General features: G+C 43.1%; 1 protein-coding gene across 2 annotated transcripts in view; it reads left to right on the forward strand.

The window, feature by feature from the left end:
- The window catches only part of LOC126235683 (brain-specific angiogenesis inhibitor 1-associated protein 2-like), a 960968-nt gene that overhangs the window by 590958 nt on the left and 347488 nt on the right, over positions 1 to 22522 (forward strand). The window lies entirely within an intron of this gene.

Consider the following 22522-nt stretch of genomic DNA (forward strand, 5'->3'; position numbering starts at 1 on the left):
GTGATGTCCTTATGTTAGTTAGGTTTAATTAGTTCTAAGTCTAGGGGACTGGTGACCTCAGATGTTAAGTCCCATTGTGCTTAGAGCCATTTGAATATTACACCAGTTCCGGTGTTTCTGTCATTCGTGATGTATAAAGTATTCTACGAAGAAACGAAGGAACGCAAGACCTTCTTCTTCGGACATTGGAAGCCGGCTCTGGCGTACACAATAGTCACGGACACAGACAGCCGAAATGGCTAGAAACTGATATCTTACAGTTCGTTTGAATCACAACAACGCCTAAGTGTGCATCAAAGTATGAGGACCAGCAGTAAAACGCGATATTGAGAGGCCCTTCCTCTGAGCATCTCTGGGACTATGGCTTACATCAGGTGCAACAATGTCCCACTGCTGACAAGGACTTCACAAACGAGGCACTCATTCAGGTTGGCAAAAAGTGGCGGAAAGTCTTTTCCGGCAACGTTGACATCAATTCGAAGGAATACACAACTGAAGATAGACCAGCAATGAACTGTACCAACACCGACTCAAAGGAAGGCCTCGGCGCTTGTTCGTGACGTCACGACAGCGAGGCACGGCCGACGCCAGGCCTGTTGCAGGCATACTCATAATGGTGGTGTCTCCCTCTCTAACACAGGAAAATGTGAAACTATTGGCGGTAGTTGACCAACACACATTGTTCTGAGAGATTTCTGCAATCAACTAATTGTGCAATTCATTCCACTTCTTAACAAATAGTGTACTCCTGAACTTAAATTTCCACCTATTTTAAGGATTGACATACAAAAACAACTTCATGGTCCAGCAGCAACAGAATTCTTGCTTCTTTACCTTATTTGTAAATCTGAGGAAGTTACATTTGTACTGGGTCGCTTTTACAAGAAACTGTGAACATATTGGTGCTCTTCTTTAGGTATCTTGGTTGACTGTGGGGTGAGGAGCACTGAATGTTAATGAAATATCTTGCGATTGTACACGTTTGGGGATGGGGTGGGATGCAGAAGAAGAGGCAAAAGAGAGATGCTTGTTTTATCAAATAAAACTTTTTTTATCTTATGAAGTTTCTCCTTTCAGTTGCAAGAGGAGAATATTTATCTTTTCTAATGTGCATGTTTAAAAAAGTTTAAGCTCAGCAGTATTTTCGATGTATGAAGCTATTTTTTTTCCTGTCTAGAATTCCTTTCGTTGAAAACGACTGTAATCTAATGACTGGCAACAGTTGGACATTTACACGTGTAAACTAGTTCACATTTCCAGTGACGATGTCAAACGAAAATAAATAAATAAATAAAAGAAACGAGTTCATTGTAAGGGGGTTGGGGTAAGTTTCGATAACTTGAATGTAAAAATTCCGAAGCTTGCAATGGGGCAAAGCATCTTCTCATATTGATCTACGTTTGTTTCAGTAATACAGAACTATGATCTTCATTTGTAGCTTTACCATAGTAAGAAAATCTTTCATCTAAATAAAACTGCAGAATCCAAAACAATACCAAACATTTTGTCCAAAAATAAGAGATTTCTAGTGATAAGCACGCCCAGGCGCTTCTGCATGCAACAGACCTGGCGTTCGCCGTGCCTAGCTGACGTCACGTCACCAAGAAGCGCCGAGGCCTTCCTTTGAGTCGGTGTTGACTGTACTCGTTATTCCTCTGTTCGAGTCAAGTACCTGCCTCATGGCGCCTAGTGTGAACTACCGCTGTGATGTATCGCGCTGCTGTACGTAATCATTTCCTTGATCTTGTGGGCGATGTTGTTTCATAAAGGAGCAAACAATTCGTGTCTTCCGTGCTTTGTATGCAGATCCAGCGTCCGCGAGGAAAGCAGGAAGAGAGGAGCTAAACACCGTGGCCAGCCGGTGACAGGTTGCGCAACAGTGGCAGGTGGAGCGCAGCCGGAGAAAGTGGAAAGGCCGGTTCCGTACAAAGCTTCATTAATACTCACGCCCGGACCGGATCATTGGGCGGTTTAGGCTGTCACTGCCGGCGAAGGTTAGCGCTTTTCGTGAAGCAGGGAGCTGCGTTCACGGTTGGCGCACTTCTATTCTTCCCGTTCCGCTGCGTGAATTAGTACCATCTACATCTACATACTCTGCTTACCACTTTGGGGTGCATGGCAGAAGAGGATTCTTAACACTGAACGTCGTGTTAAGATTCCTTCCATCTGCATCCGCATACGAATCATGCGAATAATGACAGCTTTAATGTCATTGTGCGTGCAGTAATTAATCTGTTATTTATTTTTTTGTCGGAGATTGAAAATACCGCTGCAGTTGCAAGGTTCTTTTATTTAGAACACAGCCGGTGTCGGGTTCTTACACGCACAACTTCAGGTGTTATAACTTCTTGCTGTGACACCCAAGCACCGCGGCGGGCGAGTAAGAGCCCGAAACCGGTCGTGTTCTAAATAAAAGAACCTTAAACAGTAGTGGTATTTTTATCTTCTGGTATCATGTTATCGTTCAGATGAACATCCACCTCTCTGACGCGCAGTTTCTTCCATACAGGCACTGGTACGCGATATTCAGCCACAGGATATATAAGAGACATGGCCACCGTCCGAAGAATGCCAGTTTGAGCCCCCCACCCCACAGAAGTTCCGCCTAGTTTTTTGACAATGTTGCTCCTGGCCTTTCATTTCTCTGCAAGAGACCGCTGGCAATACACCGCGTCCTGTACCCGTCCATCGTGGCGCTCCGGGTCACAGCACGAAGTTGTAACAACTGAAGATGGGCGTATAAGAATCCGAAACCGGCTGTGTTCTAATTAAAAGAACCTTACAACTGTAGCGGTATATTCAACCCCTGGTGTGATGCTCAGTTGGCGATGTTCCTCCGACAGGATTGTTTCTTATTTATTTGTATTTTCTGCTGCCACTCAGTTTTACTTTATGTTTAATTTAATATAACGCAATGAGTGAAACAAATGACTACCAGACTTCAGTAACGTGATATCGCTGTAAAATGCTACAAGACCGCCATATTGTAATAATTGTACAACGTTTACATGTGTGTCAAAATAAATACAGTGAATTAAGTCGAAAAAGTGACAAATTAAATAGCAGAAAGTCTAATGTTACACATCAGCTCCGACAGTTGATCAAGGATGAAAAAAGAAGCTTTGGGACGCTAAAATTTGGTGGTGTCACCCATAATAAACAACGAGACACAGCTCCACACCAGCAGAACACATCATTGGACATCAATTTCAATCACTGCCTCCCCCCCCCCCCCCCCCACAAAATCCCTCACTCCGAATACCACGACAGACAATCCAGCAGCAAAATCGTAAACAAAGATTTCTATGTTAATCTAGTTTAAGACAATTTAGTGTTTAGTAACAACTTTACGAATGCATAAACACCTGAATATGGCAGAACATGCTCGACACGCGTTGCGTTACGTTTAATTAAACTTTAAAAAAATAATAGTGACTGGTATAAGAAACTACAAATAAGTAATTACTGTTCTCGAACGTAGCCAGTATTGTAATAATTAATTAATCTAATGTTGCTGTGGGAGCGATACGTAAGCAACTGTGTACTCCTAGATTCTTCACTTAATACTTGTTCTTGAAACTTTATAGACAGGTTTTAACGGTACAATTTTTCGTCTATTTTCTAGTGCCTCTCAGCATTTCGTGAGGATCTACCGTGAGTCAACCACACTTGTGGCCATTCGTACTGTCCTTTGTATACATTCGATATCCTCTGACCGTCGTACTTGGTATGGGCCCCTCAAAATTCAGTAATATTCTAAGATGCGAAGCGTAAGAGTTTCGTAAGCCGTCTCCTGTGAAGAGACTGATTAAACTGTTATTCCCAACATCCTGCTGGTGAGCGGAAGTCTGTCGCCTGTTTTAGCTATGAGCCTACGTATTCATTCCATTTCTCATCCATGCAAACTGACAAACCGAGATATCTGTATGAGTTGTCCGACTCCAGTTGTACTTCACTGATATTGAAGTTATCGGATATTATTTTTCTGCTTTTTGTAAGGGCGTAATTTTACATTTCTCTACAGTTCCATCTACACTCCTATGCTTAAAACACTTTGAAATCTTACCAAGATCTGATTGGCTATTTGTGCAGCTTTTCCTCATTTATTACTTCACTATACAGAGTGTCCCGAGAGGAATGATCAGTATTCAGGGATATAACAGGAAAGATCATTCGACGCAAAAAAGTATAATAAACATAGGAGCTATGAGCACTTCTTCGATACTGTGATACCTATTCTAGTGCAAGCTCATTGTTTTCAATATTTTGAAAGAGGGTAGTAGGCACCAAACAACGAAAAAATGTCCGATATTGACGTGGGCTCTAAAGCGGTTATCTTAAGGGCTACGAGCACTTGTTCATCTTCGCTAGTGTAAAACACGTCTCCTACTGAATTAGCAGTCAGAGTTCTTAAGATGTGCACTGTAGGGCTCATGTTTACTAGAGAATTTTTTTTTTCTTGTTGTCGTCTACACGACCATCTCTCACAACATGGAAAGCAGGTAGCTTGCAATAGAAGATTTTATTTTTTACAGTGTGGAAAATGAAGTGCTTATTACTCTTCAGGTATGAAGCTTAGAGCCAATGTTTAGTAAATACGTTTCCTTCAAATGATCGTATCTGTCACATCCCTGATAATTGACCATTCCTCATGGGTCATCCTGCAGATAAATGTATCAGTTGTAAAGTCTCACGTTAATATTAATACGTCTGGCTATCGTCAATATACAACGTGAATGGCAAGGGTCCTAAGACACTCCCTGGGGAACGTCTGTAGTAACTCCCACTACGATCGCTGATTCTCCGTCCACTACAACATGCCAAGAAATCCTCACCACAGTCACTAACGTTTCTGCCCGGAAATCAGGAAATACTGCATTCAGCTGCCAAAGTGAAGAAATAACTGGGAAAGAGCGTAATTTTACGTATTCAAAATTATGTCCGATACACTGAGTGCATCTTATCCTCCTGAAGAGACCGCTCACCAAACCATTTTCGAAAGCTGTTGCTGTCCATGGTCACGATGAATCCATTTGTTCCGAGTTTGTCTCGTCACCTTCATCTTTCCTTCTTCCTTTTAAGTGTAAGTTTGCCCCCCGCCCCCTTTTTTTTTTCGTTACCTGCGTGACTGCTGTCTGTAAGTTTTAAAATGCTGGACAAAGCGTTAAGAGGAGATTCAACTGGCTCTAAGCACTACGAGACTTAACATCTGAGACCATCAGTCTCCTAGACTTAGAACTACTTAAGCCTAAGTAAGCTAAGAACATCACATACATCCATGCCCGAGGCAGGATTCGAACCTGCGACCGTAGTAGCAGGGCGGTTCCAGACTGAAGCGCCTAGAACCGAACGGCCACAAGAGGAGATAAAATGGTATTTGACTTCTTCGCGAAAAAAATTAACCGTGCTGCAAAATGTTCTCGGGGGTTTCCTGCTGGGCAAGCGGTCAAAATGCCACGAGTTTTCAATTGAGTACTTCTTGGATATTTTAAAGTGGCTCCGGAAGGGCTGCTTGTACACCGACTGTGACACTGGTTCCTTTGCACTTGGCAGTGAAATATGCCAAAGCAGTAAAATACAAATTGAATAATAATTCATTGGTCCAATTTCGACAATGAGGTTGGTGTTCCCTAAAAACATCGGAGCGCAAGATTTCAGGAATGTGCCTTGTATTTAGAGTTCCCATGGAATTTGCGGTTATACCGTAATATTTCAAAAACTAGCAGTCGAAAGGGTTCGAAATTTTACATATTTTATGTTCTTGATCTCCACCACTGTAATACATAATAATGATTAGCGGTGGTGTATGACAACCTGCTCCACTACACACTATCAAGTTCTCCAGGATGGAAAAAATGACTTTAGTCCGTCTGTTATAAAGGGTGGATGTGCGAAATCTCTCGGCTGTAAGTCCCGCATCAGGAATTATCACTCCTTACTATTACGAAACATTATTATCAAAAAGACATTTCGCTGTACATGCGGCGAGAGTTGATCTCGACTAGTGCGTTTAAGTAGGCGTAGGTGTTGAGGCGGCGGTTAACCGAGCGCCGATGGAGCGGCCTGGGCTTAATACACCGAACTCCGGGATAACTTTCTCTTGCCCGTGGGCCGTGCGCCGACGGGAAACTAATAAACTCCTTCTTCATTAAACGGTGCTGCGTGACTCGCTTCAAATAGCCGCCCTGTACACTGGACAAACAGAAAATTCATTGCGTACATCGCATGTTTGTAGAGGCGCTGTACTACCGATTAAACTTTGAAATACGGTTTAGTGGAAGAGGTCTGTAAAGGACGTTCTGATGATGGAACCAAAGGTAGCTGCAAAAGCAGATTCAGTACACATAGTCCTCATGGTGTTTACACAAAGAGAAATTGTGTTTTCTCTGGTCCATTTGTCCTCCACATACGCAACGTCACTGCTAGAATTACTTATAACCCTTTGCGTTTATATGCTCAGACAAAACAAGAGAGCGCACTCATTACTGAAAAGTGTTTGCCCTGGAACATTAATACGTTGGACGGTTACAACCAGACGCCATAGCACGACTTTTACGGCATAGGTGTTGCAGCGTATCGCCGAAATCGATCCACTCCTTAGAAACGGACGAGAAATTTGCTACCGATATTTTCTTGCGTTGCCTCTGACGTAGAGGAAGAACGACATGCTGAAATGTTCTTAGCAGTAGAGGTTATGAAAGCGTCAATTAAAGATATTCTACTTAAAAGCACATACACAGCCACAAGGAAGCTACTGCTTTACTTATTTCTAGTTTCGTTCATCAGGTGCATCCTCACATATTATTTAAAAAAACAGTCGTAGATTGCACAGTGTTCTCTATTAAGTTAAGAACGGCGCGGATAAAATCTCCAATCCAGCCGGCAATCGAACCCGGGCCCTTTGGATTGACAGGCTGTCGCGATGACCACTCAGCTACCGGGGGATAAGGGGATAAGGGGTAAGGGTTAGGTGATAGGAGATAGGGGATAGCAGGAGGACGACATTACAATTAATCCAGCGCGGTGTATCCTGAACTACTATAAAAGTAGCTTCAAACACAAACTGAACAAAATCACGTACAGAAAGGTAATATAACACACGTTAAAAAATCAAGAAAATTCTACCAAAAAGCATCCGTCAAATAAGGTATGATACCGCATAAAATTTACTAAAAGGCAACTTACCGGGAAAAAATATTTAAAATTAGTCAAACACGCACCGGTATCAGGAATGAGTAGAAAACGAGGGAGAAATCTAAAAATGCTTATTAGCTCATGGAGGCGACGACAGGCGTAGCAGCGCAGAACAGGACATCGCGCGCAAACTGTAAACAGCCGGAGGGCATTTCTTATTCACATACTGCGTGAATATGAATGATGCGAGCTCAGGCAAAATATTGGACAAGTAGTAATGACATGCGCCAGGTGGCGCTGCCTTTGGGTGTACATTGTGATAACGGTTTAACATTCAAATAGTAATACACAAATTAAGAAATAAATAAGAACATAATAGAGCATACACAATGCAGGACGTGCTAGATCGGAAACTATGTATACAAACGTAGAAAACCCTTATGCTAAAAAGAACTGTAAAAGAATAATAAAGCAAAATATCTGGAGCAATAAAATAAAGACTAGATAGCAAATATAAGACTGAAAGGTAACAATGTTTAAAAACATAAAATGCAATAGCATACCCATGACAAGAGACTAAGGTCCTGCTAAAGAAAAGCTACAAACTAATATACTGTTAAAAATGGGAAAGAGGCAATCATTGAAACCATGATTTTTGTCGGATAACTGATCATTGAGTAACATATCCTACTTAGCGTGTAAATGTTTAACAGTTTAGATCTCTTCAATCACAATGGTTCTCTTTACTTTGGGAGCGCGGAGTAAAAACCTTTAAGCGTAGCGGGTGGTAGCCACTGGATTTGAGGTGCTCAGCGAAGGCGGAATTACACTTAATCTGCCCCTTCCTTGTGAGTAAATGATCCTGAAACCAAATCTACATCTGCATCTACATCCATACTCCGCAAACCACCCGACGGTGTGTGGCGGAGGGTACCTTGAGTACCTCTACCGGTTCTCCCTTCTATTCCAGTCTCGTATTGTTCGTGTGAAGAAGGATTGTCGGTATGCTTCTGTGTGGGCTCTAATCTCTCTGATTTTATCCTCATGGTCTCTTCGCGAGATATACGTAGGAGGGAGCAATATACTGCTTGACTCTTCGGTGAAGGTATGTTCTTGAAACTTTAACAAAAGCCCGTACCGAGCTACTGAGCGTCTCTCCTGCAGAGTATTTCACTGGAGTTTAGGTATGTTCTCGAAACTTTAACAAAAGCCCGTACCGAGCTACTGAGCGTCTCTCCTGCAGAGTCTTCCACTGGAGTTTATCTATCATCTCCGTAACGCTTTCGCGATTACTAAATGATCCTGTAACGAAGCGCGCTGCTCTCCGTTGGATCTTCTCTATCTCTTCTATCAACCCTATCTGGTACGGATCCCACACTGCTGAGCAGTATTCAAGCAGTGGGCGAACAAATGTACTGTAACCTACTTCCTTTGTTTTCGGATTGCATTTCCTTAGGATTCTTCCAATGAATCTCAGTCTGGCATCTGCTTTACCGACGATCAACTTTATATGATCATTCCATTTTAAATCACTCCTAATGCGTACTCCCAGATAATTTACGGAATTAACTGCTTCCAGGTGCTGACCTGCTATTTTGTAGCTATATGATAACGGATCTTTCTTTCTATGTATTCGCAGCACATTACACTTGTCTACATTGAGATTCAATTGCCATTCCCTGCACCATGCGTCAATTCGCTGCAGATCCTCCTGCATTTCAGTACAATTTTCCATTGTTACAACCTCTCGATACACCGCAGCATCATCTGCAAAAAGCCTCAGTGAACTTCAGGTGTCATCCACAAGGTCAGTTATGTATATTTTGAATAGCAACGGTCCTACACCTGAAATCACTCTTACTTCGGAAGACTTCTCTCCATTGAGAATGACATGCTGCGTTCTGTTATCTAGGAACTCTTCGATCCAATCACACAATTAGTCTGATAGTCCATATGCTCTTACTTTGTTGATTAAACGACTGTGGGGAACTGTATCGAGCGCCTTGCAGAAGTCAAGAAACACGGCATCTACCTGGTTCAAATGGCTCTGAGCACTATGCGACTTAACTTCTTAGGTCACCTGTCGCCTAGAACTTAGAACTAATTAAACCTAACTAACCTAAGGACATCACACACAGCCATGCCCGAGGCAGGATTCGAACCTGCGACCGGAGCGGTCGGCCGGGTCCAGACTGTAGCGCCTAGAACCGCACGGGCACTCCGGCTGGCCATCTACCTGGGAACCCGTGTCTATGGCCCTCTGAGTCTCGTGGACGAATAGCGCGAGCTGGGTTTCACACGACCGTCTTTTTCGAAACCCATGCTGATTCCTACAGAGTAGATTTCTAGTCTCCAGAAAAGTCATTGTACTCGAACATAATATGTGTTCCAAATTCTACAAATGATCGACGTTAGAGATATTGGTTTATAGTTATGCACATCTGATCGACGTCCCTTCTTGAAAACGGGGATGACCTGTGCCCTTTTCCAATCCTTTGGAACGCTACGCTCTTCTAGAGACCTGTGGTACACCGCCGCAAGAAGGGAGGCAAGTTCCTTCGTGTACTCTGTGTAAAATCGAACTGGTATCCCATCAGGTCCAGCGGCCTTTCCTCTTTTGAGCGATTTTAATTGTTTCTCTATCCTTCTGTCGTCTATTTCGATATCTACCATTTTGTCATCTGTGCGACAATCTAGAGAAGGAACTACAGTGCAGTCTTCCTCTGTGAAACAGAGCCCTTCCCGCCTGGCCAACATAAGCTGCTGGACATTCACAGCAATCAAGCATATATACGCCAGAGGCAGCATATCAGCATATTTATCTTTTTTTTTGTGGTCTTCAGTCCAAAGACCAGTTTGATGCAGCTGTCCATGCTACTCAATCCTGTACAAGCCTCTTCATCTCCGAGTAAAGAAAAAAGAGAGAGAGAGAGAGAAAGAGGGGGAGGAAGGATGCTGAAACTGAGACTTATTCTTAATGTTCTGCACATACACACTACATACCCATAACTCGAGATTTTTTCTGTGTGTCTTTATGGAAACTGCTTGAAACGCACGCACAGTACAGACGGCACACAAGTTTACGGTCGTTAATTTGCCTCATAGGTCTCACAGCCCGTTTCGTTATCGAGATGCTCAGTTCGCGAGATCTACCCGTGACCGCTTCACATATAGGTCTCAAAGCCGTAACGGTCGCTTAAAGTGAAGAGTTTGTTGTTTCTTTCAGTAGCAGACGCAAACGTAATTAAGATTCAGAGCGTTAAAGCATGTATGTGGACGAGTTTAGATAATTTAACTCATTACTCTTGGAGAATTAAATACTTAAATTTTAGAATTTTTGTCACAGTACAGTTTTCTTAGAACAACAAATTGTCTGCTGTTACAGTTACGACTTCTTCCAGAAATGCTAGTCCAGCAAGTACATTCGTATTCAAACCGACTCCAGAAACATACTACTTTCGTTAAGTTACATGTCGGATAATGATCACTACGTAAAAGTCAGACAAAGTACGAGAGGCACCTACAGGCTTTCGTTTCGCTTAGGGCGAACGATACTGGTACTCCGAACATGCTTATGAGAGAAAGACTGGCGGTTGGATATTACATGCTGTCCATAAGAAGCATGCTGTATTCTTCGAAAGCTTAATTCATAGTTTTAATTGAATATAGGTCATAAACCAAAAACTGTTTCATTAATGGTTACTGTTGCAAACAAACCCAAAATAAGCAAAAAAAAATTGTTCAAATGGCTCTGATCACTATGGGACTCAACTTCTGTGGTCATTAGTCCCCTAGAACTTAGAACTACTTAAACCTAACTAACCTAAGGACATCACACACATCCATACCCGAGGCAGGATTCGAACCTGCGACCGTAGCAGTCGCACGGTTCCGGACTGCGCGCCTAGAACCGCGAGACCACCGCGGCCGGCCAAAATAAGCATATTTCCAAATAATGAGAAGACGCAGCTAACATCTCTGGCCTGTTACGTTCCCGTTTCAAACTTGTGGTCAGGCTTACATCTACGATATATCGGTCTAATCATTATTATGCTGTTCGGTCAATGATTAAAAGATACATACTTTGCTTTCTGTGTCATTAACTGTTGACAGAGAATGAAATTATTTGGATTATTTGCACATCGCTTGATTACGCGCTGCCGTCTTACCGCGCTCTCAGTTCTGAATTCTTAATTATTAATTAATTTCCTCGCGTCTTTCCAACTCTTTTCTTGAGTCTCAGATAATGAGAGATAACGCCCTACTTGAGATGAACTGCTTCAGAAAGATAATCCTATAATAAGGAACTTAATTAAGCCTAAAGGTGCAACGCGATTTCATTCTTTCATTGTGTTTAAAATTGGCTGCGATGTGTTTTCTCACAATTTTGGAACATCAGCTGCAACAAAAACGTAGAACAAAGTAGCGATTACTGCATAGATTGTATGGTATTCCATTTAGTTTTGAGCATGGCTGGTATTCAGCACCCGTATACTAGTTTCAACATAGGATTAAACAGCCAACCGGTTGCACATAAACGGTATGTCATTGACCTAGGTTTCGACACATACTAGGGGTGTCTTCATCAGAATGAAATGTTGCTAAATCGAAAATTACATTGCCAAAAATCAGTAGTCAGAATTTGAAACAGCTATACTCAGGTCAAAAGTAAAATAAAACGTTCTAGCCTTATTCCATTTAACATCCTATTTCGACCATCACTTGGTACAATTTGGTATATTTGATAAAGAAGTCTAAGCCGGCCGAAATAAAACTGCGTAAAGTTATTTCTAACAGTCTCTATAAGCAATGTGACTTCTTTCTACATGGTTACCTATTCTTCCACATTATGGGAACCTCAGCTCCAAACCTTGCGCAAACAGATCACTTGGACGTCTATTTTTCCTGTTAAGGAAAAATAAATGACTCAGTAATAGACATTAAGGTACGATACCTAATTTTCACCCGGAACAAAGTAACTTCAACAGCTATGAAGTTCTTTCACGCATTTTTATCGTCCATAAGCGCTAGCCGTAAAGAATCCCTCTCTTAGTTCCTGTTTACGATTCATTCGAATCTTATCAATCATACAGACGTAGTCGGTAGCCCAGACTCCCTCTCTATATTCTCTCCAGTGTTCAAAATAATTCCACTCTATGAATCAATGGTGTCATCTTCGTGAGCAGAACGTTTTCAGAATACACGGGACGTTGTTTTATGTTCGGAGCGACATTTAACATACATGACAACAGGTAACACGAGCAACTATGACCTATTTTGTTACAAAGTTAGCAACTGTAGTCGTCGTTAATTATAGTAGACAGTGTGAGCGTCACAATTCACAGAGAAAGTAAAATATGTAGCCCGGTTTTGTACTAGAAAAACTGATTGACTGTCGATGTTGCTTATCATCAGAATAATTTAGTAAAATAAGATATATTCAGGGCTCTGGAGAGTATCATTTGCCGACGTCGAGAACGCCTTTACAGTCATTCACTGAGAAAGCGAGGGCCGAAGGTCAACAGGAGGGGTGAACCGATCACATGTTTCCATATTTCTAACGGTACCAATGTGAGGGTCAAGTGAGATTTACCGGAACTAAGTGAGGTCATCCGGGTATGAGATACCAAGATCAGAGAGGCCCTTCTGTGAGGACAAGGCTGCCACCAGAGGTAGTTTGTACTGCCTTTCTGGACGAAACAGAAGAACGAGTTCAAATGGCAGGAATGGCCACTTGGCCAACTGATCTGGAAGGACAAGGACGTATATCATTTTGTGAACGAAATTGTATAGGCTCCAACATGGTCGCTTTGTTTGAGAAGCTGATGAGTCTCTACGATGATTTTTGGTTGTAGTGATATATTTATATTAATATTCCTAGTAGTTAAGGTGATTAATACACTCCTGGAAATGGAAAAAAGAACACATTGACACCGGTGTGTCAGACCCACCATACTTGCTCCGGACACTGCGAGAGGGCTGTACAAGCAATGATCACACGCACGGCACAGCGGACACACCAGGAACCGCGGTGTTGGCCGTCGAATGGCGCTAGCTGCGCAGCATTTGTGCACCGCCGCCGTCAGTGTCAGCCAGTTTGCCGTGGCATACGGAGCTCCATCGCAGTCTTTAACACTGGTAGCATGCCGCGACAGCGTGGACGTGAACCGTATGTGCAGTTGACGGACTTTGAGCGAGGGCGTATAGTGGGCATGCGGGAGGCCGGGTGGACGTACCGCCGAATTGCTCAACACGTGGGGCGTGAGGTCTCCACAGTACATCGATGTTGTCGCCAGTGGTCGGCGGAAGGTGCACGTGCCCGTCGACCTGGGACCGGACCGCAGCGACGCACGGATGCACGCCAAGACCGTAGGATCCTACGCAGTGCCGTAGGGGACCGCACCGCCACTTCCCAGCAAATTAGGGACACTGTTGCTCCTGGGGTATCGGCGAGGACCATTCGCAACCGTCTCCATGAAGCTGGGCTACGGTCCCGCACACCGTTAGGCCGTCTTCCGCTCACGCCCCAACATCGTGCAGCCCGCCTCCAGTGGTGTCGCGACAGGCGTGAATGGAGGGACGAATGGAGACGTGTCGTCTTCAGCGATGAGAGTCGCTTCTGCCTTGGTGCCAATGATGGTCGTATGCGTGTTTGGCGCCGTGCAGGTGAGCGCCACAATCAGGATTGCATACGACCGAGGCACACAGGGCCAACACCCGGCATCATGGTGTGGGGAGCGATCTCCTACACTGGCCGTACACCACTGGTGATCGTCGAGGGGACACTGAATAGTGCACGGTACATCCAAACCGTCATCGAACCCATCGTTCTACCATTCCTAGACCGGCAAGGGAACTTGCTGTTCCAACAGGACAATGCACGTCCGCATGTATCCCGTGCCACCCAACGTGCTCTAGAAGGTGTAAGTCAACTACCCCGGCCAGCAGGATCTCCGGATCTGTCCCCCATTGAGCATGTTTGGGACTGGATGAAGCGTCGTCTCACGCGGTCTGCGCGTCCAGCACGAACGCTGGTCCAACTGAGGCGCCAGGTGGAAATGGCATGGCAAGCCGTTCCACAGGACTACATCCAGCATCTCTACGATCGTCTCCATGGGAGAATAGCAGCCTGCATTGCTGCGAAAGGTGGATATACACTGTACTAGTGCCGACATTGTGCATGCTCTGTTGCCTGTGTCTATGTGCCTGTGGTTCTGTCAGTGTGATCATGTGATGTATCTGACCCCAGGAATGTGTCAATAAAGTTTCCCCTTCCTGGGACAATGAATTCACGTTCTTATTTCAATTTCCAGGAGTGTATATCAACCATGCAGTTTAAGACCTTATGCTCGCTCCTCTAGTTCTATAGTCACTTCTGTTTCCAATAGTTATTTAATGAGCTTCGAAATAATAAATTTAATTTTGTTTTCAGATAATGTCTAATTCAATTATGTATCCCGGTGGCTACCTAGCAAGGAATCTAACGTGAATATAACTGCTCTACCAACACTTTGTAAAAAATTGCACGCAAAACCATGTTGCCTTAAAGCAGGGCAACTCGAATTTAATCTGCTGGAGGTATCATTAACACGTGTTTTTGAAAGGTTGTTCTCCTCTGGTTTTAATCACGTCAACGTGTCTAAAGCGAACACACATCACAAATGCATATTTACGTTGTACTTACCTTTATGAATAGAGTTGCTGGTTGAATAAAAGGGAGTTTGTCGATGTGGCTTGGCTTCACCCAAATTTCGCAAATTAGTTCAAGAGTTACTTTGTACGCACTCGCCTGCGTGGTGATCGCAACACAAACACATCATAGCGTTTGCCAGCTGTGAACTCTGCCTTCTCGCTTACTTGAAACACGTGCTCGCACCCATTACTGCACCGAGAAACGCTGAGAGCAAACGTTTTTCTGTCCTCACCTACTATACGCAGTCCTTCCAAAATTTGTACATAATGGTGTATCAAAAAGAATTATCCAATTAAAAAAATCGTATCTATTATGTTATTAGAGATATGGGCGTGAACAACATACTGTTGACAAGAGCCAGCCGGTCGAAGTGGCCGTGCGGTTAAAGGCGCTGCAGTCTGGAACCGCAAGACCGCTACGGTCGCAGGTTCGAATCCTGCCTCGGGCATGGATGCTTGTTATGTCCTTAGGTTAGTTAGGTTTAACTAGTTCTAAGTTCTAGGGGACTAATGACCTCAGCAGTTGAGTCCCATAGTGCTCAGAGCCATTTGAACCATTTTGACAAGAGCCAACTCTCGAGTTTTACTTGATTCCCGCTAGGTAACAACAGTCTACACAAAATTCAGTTCTAGCAAGAATGGTGTCGATACAACAGAAAGCGTTTTGCGTTCCACGTTTTGCGCACTGCGGGTTAGTAACAACTGTTCAGCGTGACTTTCGTGCTAGGTATCGTGTGGGTCCCCCTACAGCACCGAGCATTAGACGATGGCATGAACAATTCCGAGAAACAGATTGTTTGTGTGAAGGCGAATCGCCGGGCCGTACCCGAATGTCTGACACAGACGTGTCCGCAGTTTGAGTACCGCACTGACGTATGGCGCGCATCTCAAGGCGGGCATATTGAACCCCTATGAAATGATATGAACAACCTTTTTGAGTTTCCCGTTCATCAAAAAACCAAATTCATTGCATGTGTTTATTCGTTTCAGAAATCTAGACGTGCCAGATCGGATCATTCTTTTTTGATACACCCTGTATCTTGTAAAAATAAGTCTTTTTAAACTGAAACACACATATTTTTCATGTGTAAAACTGATTATTTTAAAATGTCATTTATAAAAAAAAATTTGCAAATAGTTCTTACCTGATGCCAAAAACTTGTTACAAAATTTATATCTATTGTTTAGTTTGATTTAGATTTTTAATTTTTTAATACAGGTTATTTGCTATATCCTTTTCAAATTAAAGTGAAAAATAGGCTCAGAAACACACGTTGACAGTTCCGTGATATCTCAGAATGTGTTCTGTCAACCGATCCCTTCTTTTAGTGAAGTTGCGCTATAAATATATTTTCTCTCTATTTGATTCAGCACCTTTTCACTAGCTGTCAGATCTAGCCACGTAAGCTTTAGCATTCCTCAGCAGCAACACATTCCAAAAACTTCTATCTCTTCCTGTCCATACTAATTAATAACCATGATTAACATCCTAAGAAATTCATTCACAAAAGATGTGTTCACGGCCGCTCTTCCTTTCTTGAGTATTCCTTGTGACACTCGGATTCAAATCAGATGAACTAATAATACAAAGAAGTTCGGATAAAGTGGGGCGCGTTTTGTAACGTCCTTGTGTAGTAAGTGCGAGAGCGTTAAGGAAATCCCCGACAAACCTCAGTAGCGGACACTGCAACAGGTGTGTTTTGTATTGTCGAAAGCTTTAATGTTGAATTTCCGAGAGTGTACGTAGCTAAGTGTAGTATATACATGTTGTTGTTGTTGTGGTCTTCAGTCCTGAGACTGGTTAGATGCGGCTCTCCATGCTACTCTATTCTGTGCAAGGTTCTTCATCTCCCGGTACTTACTGCAACCTGCATCCTTCTGAATCTGCTTAGTGTATTCATCTCTTGGTCTCCCTCTACGATTTTTACCCTCCACGCTGCCCTCCAATGCTAAATTTGTGATCCCCTGGTGCCTCAGAACATGTCCTACCAACCGGTCCCTTCTTCTTGTCAAGTTGTGCCACAAACTCCTCTTCTCCCCAATTCTATTCTTCATTAGTTATGTGATCTTCCCATCTAATCTTCAGCATTCTTCTGCAGCAGCACTCTTCGAAAGCTTCTATTCTCTTGTCGTCCAAACTATTTATCGTCCATGTTTCACGTCCATACATGGCTACACTCCATACAAATACTTTCAGAAATGACTTCCTGAGCCGGCCGAAGTGGCCGTGCGGTTAAAGGCGCTGCAGTCTGGAACCGCGAGACCGCTACGGTCGCAGGTTCGAATCCTGCCTCGGGCATGGATGTTTGTGATGTCCTTAGGTTAGTTAGGTTTAACTAGTTCTAAGTTCTAGGGGACTAATGACCTCAGCAGTTGAGTCCCATAGTGCTCAGAGCCATTTGAACCATTTGACTTCCTGACACTCAAATCTATACTCGACGTTAACAAGTTTCTCTTCTTCAAAAACGCTTTCCTTGCCATTGCCAGTCTACATTTTATATTCTCTCTACTTCGACCATCATCAGTTATTTTACTCCCCAAATAGCAAAACTCCTTTACTACTTTAAGTGTCTCATTTCCCAAGCAAATTCCCTCCGCATCCCCCGACTTAATTCAACTACATTCCATTATCCTCGTTTTGTTTTTATTGATGTTCATCTTATATCCTCCTTTCAAGACACTGCCCATTCCGTTCAACTGCTCTTCTAAGTCCTTTGCTGTCTCTGACAGAATTACAATGTGATTGGCGAACCTCAAAGTTTGTATTTCTTCTCCATGGATTTTAATACCTACTCCGAATTTTTCTTTTGTCTCCTTTACTGCTTGCTCAATATACAGATTGAATAACATCGGGAATAGGCTACAACCCTGTCTCACTCCCTTCCCAACCACTGCTTCCCTTTCATGCACCTCGACTCTTATAACTGCCATCTGCTTTCTGTACAAATTGTAAATAGCCTTTCGCTCCCTGTATTTTACCCCTGCCACCTTCAGACTTTGAAAGAGAGTATTCCAGTCAACATTGTCAACATTGTCAAAAGCTTTCTCTAAGTCAACAAGTGCTAGAAACGTAGGTTTGCCTTTCCTTAATCTTTCTTCTAAGTTGAGTCGTAAGGTCAGTTTTGCCTCACGTGTTCCAACATTTCTGCGGAATCCAAGCTGATCTTCCCCGAGGTTGGCTTCTACCAGTTTTTCCATTCGTCTGTAAAGAATTCGCGTTAGTATTTTGCAGCTGTGACTTATTAAACTGATAGTTTGGTAATTTTCACATCTGTCAACACCTGCTTTCTTTGGGATTGGAATTATTATATTCTTCTTGAAGTCTGAGGGTATATACATACCAATTTTATAAAACTTACACGTCTTCTGTTACAACTCCGTTAAAATTTGTTCACAGTTAATAATAAAAACTGACAGCAGTTGCTGATGGGTTTAAATTATGGTTGTTGCTTGTATGGTCATGAAACCAAAAGCTAAAAATGAATACTAATAATAATAATAATTTTGATGTGACCCAGTTTTGTAGAGACCTGTTCATTGAAAAACGTGCACGCAATGTCTCACTTTCTTTTCCATTTGCCGCCGCGAACATGGATGCACCCTCCAGCGTCAGAGCGATGTTCCGGGTAGTGGAGGTCTCCTGTAGGGCGGCGCGGGGTGACAATACAGAAGCGGGCGAGTCTGGGCCGCTCATGCAGGTAACGCGCGCGGCGCCGAGGCGCCGGTCATTAGCGCCCTCTGTGCGCCGCCATTGTGTTCTGGAAGCGCGGCACACTTTTCCCGGCGCTGTGTGTACACTGGAATTTCACGGCTGCCACTGTGTCGTGAGGCACGCACTGGCAGCTGCCCGTTAGCTAAACCTATTCACGTGTCAGTTCGCATACCCCGTCTGTGAGCAAGCGTCCTTCAATAGCGGCACTCATTGCCCCATACCGTGACGTCAGTAGCCACATACCTCTACGTGGTACGACACCAGTTCTCCTTCTCTATACACTGTGCTTCAGTCAAGTCTGTTCACAAACTCTCGTATCACTTTGGTAATGTGATCTCCTAATTTAAATTTCAACGGCAGTCACCATCTTTCAGAAAAAGTGTTTTCCTCTGTAACTTAGATAATAAGAACCGACAGGAATATTTATTTACATAGTTAAACGTAAGAAACGTTACGCAATCTACGCAGCTATGAACAAAGTTTATTTAGCCTTTTTCCAGAGAGTTACAGCAACTAGTTACGGTTTTTTATACAGAACTTTATTTTTTTCTATCCTGTACCTGATGTATTTAAGCCAGCTGAGTACACATCAATTTAACTCAAATTTCTACCAATTTTAGTTAGGGTGCTTAAAACCTTGCATGGGGGCTTAATTAAAAAGGAAAGACTAATATTAATGAATAAATGCAATAATTTGACTAGCTGTGTGACCGGTTACGAAGTCTCGTAACCGGTTGGCCCTGGCTATTATTAGCACGCAATCTGACTGCATAAAATAAAAATAAAGAATGACAAGGAATTTCCATTAACACAATTGATTAATTAAGTCCCCTGCAACTATAAAAGCTACGAAACAACAAAGCACAAGTGTAACTGTTCTGTGTGTGGTAGTGTGACTCAATGTACATATATCTGGCTCGGTTCTTTTTCAATACGACAAAATATTTTAAACACCATTTACAATGAACTAATTGAGAAACCAGAAATACTATAATTGCACATAGAACCAGAATTACAAGTCTAATAAATGAACAGGAGCCAGATGCTTTGTTGACTGTACCTGTGAGCGAGAGGGATTATTATTAAAGAAAACTGTAATACCTTTTTACCTCATTATATATTGACGAAAATATTCCATTACACCAGCGTCATAAATCAAAAGCCCATCTCCTTTCTCAAATATATTGTGACAATTGCATCTTCTTCCATCTATACATTACCCCAACCGAACAGTACAACATTTCAGTCAACACTCAGATCGTCTACTCTCTCGCCCAACAGAACAACGACTGCCCTCAACATCCTCTGAACTACTACTGCCCCAGTGGAGGCGGCGGAATAATACTCTTTGGCGCAATCCCTGGCGCTGTGACTCAGTGTAGCCACCTTTCAACCTTCAACATTTTAGGGGTGAATGCTACGTTATGTACCTGACTTGCTATTTTCTGAGGGCGGAATGTTCATTTAAGTGTAATGTAAGAATGTAGACAAAACAAAGACAGTGCATTGCCCCTCCTCAACATCCTCGTCCGCCGCAGACGAAATGGATGCCTTGGCCACAGCGTGTATGGAACCCCCCCCCCCCAAACCGATCTGTACTTGCACACCATCAGCCGTCACCATCCGACATAGGAGTGCACTGAGTTGCAAATACTAGTGTAACGTTTAAGAATGATGTCATATGGTAATTACCGACGCCCATGAGCTGAACCACCTACACAAAATCTGCAGCAACAACGGCTATAACGTCCAACGAATAAATGAAGTGATTTCACGCAAGACTCACAACAAGAACACCGACGAGAAGCAAGAAAACAAACTTGCGTTCTTGCCGTTCTGTGTCTCCGTATCGGGTAACATTAACCGCCTGCTGGAAAGGCACAAGACCAAATCGATCTTCAGGGCTCCTACAAAAATCAGTCATTTACTGTGTTGTGTCTAGACAAGACAGCCTAGACACAATGAGAGGAAGCCGAAAGGCACGCGCTTAAACTCACGCAGGCTGGCGTGAGGTCTGAAACAGGATACGTAATGAATGCTATAAAGAAAAGTACGTAGCTTCTGGAATACTTAACTTTAATCCACATTTGTAGAACATCGCTCTTGATGATACATTAATAGAATCTCAATATCAATTGAATACGGCGCCTTGCTAGGTCGTAGCAAATGTAGCTGAAGGCTATGCTAACTATCGTCTCGGCAAATGAGAGCGTATTTGTCAGTAATCCATCTCAGGCAAAGTCGGCTGTACAACTGGGGCGAGTGCCAGGACGTCTCTCTAGACCTGTCGTGTGGTGGCGCTCGGTCTGCAATTACTGACAGTGGCGACACGCGGGTCCGACGTATACTACCGGACCGCGGCCGATTTAAATGCTACCATCTAGCAAGTGTGGTGTCTGGCGGTGACACCACATACTGAATCCAGTTATTGCCGCTGCAGCTCTTAGAACACGTGGGGGGCTACAAGATACCTTCTGAATGTGACCTGTCTTATGTCGGACAAACAGTACGCACTGAAGAAAAAACTTTGGAAGAATCATGACTGGTTTCATCGCTTACGCTACGCCGAAACATGTGCATTAACTGAGCATGCGTTAGAAAACGGTCATCGGATAAAACTTGACAAAATATCCGTCGTGACTAACACTAAGCACTTTTCTTACTGTACAATTAAAGAAGCCATTGAAACAGAAATAATCGCTAACACCCTATATAGAAAAGGTTGCCTGCAGTTCAGCATTGCACACGATCCAGCGACGGCACGGTTGAAGCGGGCACATCAAATGGCACGAATTCTTCTCCTGTGCCAGTTTTTTCATAACATTGTAGCAGTTGCAGCTTACGTAATCAATTACTTGCTGGATGTAATCCAATCTGTCTTCGTCTACAGTTTTTACCCTCTACAGCTCGCTCTACTACCATGGAAGTTATTCCCTGGTGTCTTACCAGACGTCTTATCGTCCAGTTTCTTCTTCTTGTCAGTGTTTCTCATATGTTCCTTTCCTGCCGGTTCTGCGGGAAGTCTCATTCCTTACCTTACCATACCACTTACCTTACCATACCACTTACCTTGTCATACCACTTACCTTGTCATACCACTTACCTTACCATACCACTTACCTTACCATACCACTTACCTTACGATACCACTTACCTTACCATACCACTTACCTTACCATACCACTTACCTTACCATACCACTTACCTTGTCATACCACTTACCTTGTCATACCACTTACCTTGTCATACTACTTACCTTACCATACCACTTACCTTACCATACCACTTACCTTACCATACCACTTACCTTACCATACCACTTACCTTGTCATACCACTTACCTTGTCATACCACTTACCTTGTCATACTACTTACCTTACCATACCACTTACCTTACCATACCACTTACCTTACCATACCACTTACCTTACCATACCACTTACCTTACCATACCACTTACCTTACCATACCACTTACCTTGTCATACCACTTACCTTACCATACCACTTACCTTGTCATACCACTTACCTTACCATACCACTTACCTTACCATACCACTTACCTTGTCATACCACTTACCTTGTCATACCACTTACCTTGTCATACCACTTTAGAAAGCCAACAAGTGATTGGCCGAGAGCTCGTGTAATCTTAATCACTTGAAACGACTAGAAACACGAGAAGTCATTCTTCAATTAAGTGAGTTCAAACAAGTGTTCATTTCCTCGAATAAAGAACTCAGTGTCCTTCTAAATGATCTGTGGACGAGATGTAAAGCAACATTTCAACGTATTCGTGGGATATATATGTCACGTTTATTCCACGTCAATATCATGCATTCCGACGCGCCTTGTGTACGGCGGTGTAAGGACACATTCTACATTCTAATCGAACATGACTTCAAACAGCACATTGAAGAACCAGTGTGTCCGTGACACCAGTAAGTTTACATCTCTTACTCAGATCCTTAGAAGGCGCATTGAG

This window comes from Schistocerca nitens, chromosome 2 (assembly GCF_023898315.1).
Source record: "Schistocerca nitens isolate TAMUIC-IGC-003100 chromosome 2, iqSchNite1.1, whole genome shotgun sequence".
NCBI lineage: Eukaryota > Metazoa > Arthropoda > Insecta > Orthoptera > Acrididae > Schistocerca > Schistocerca nitens.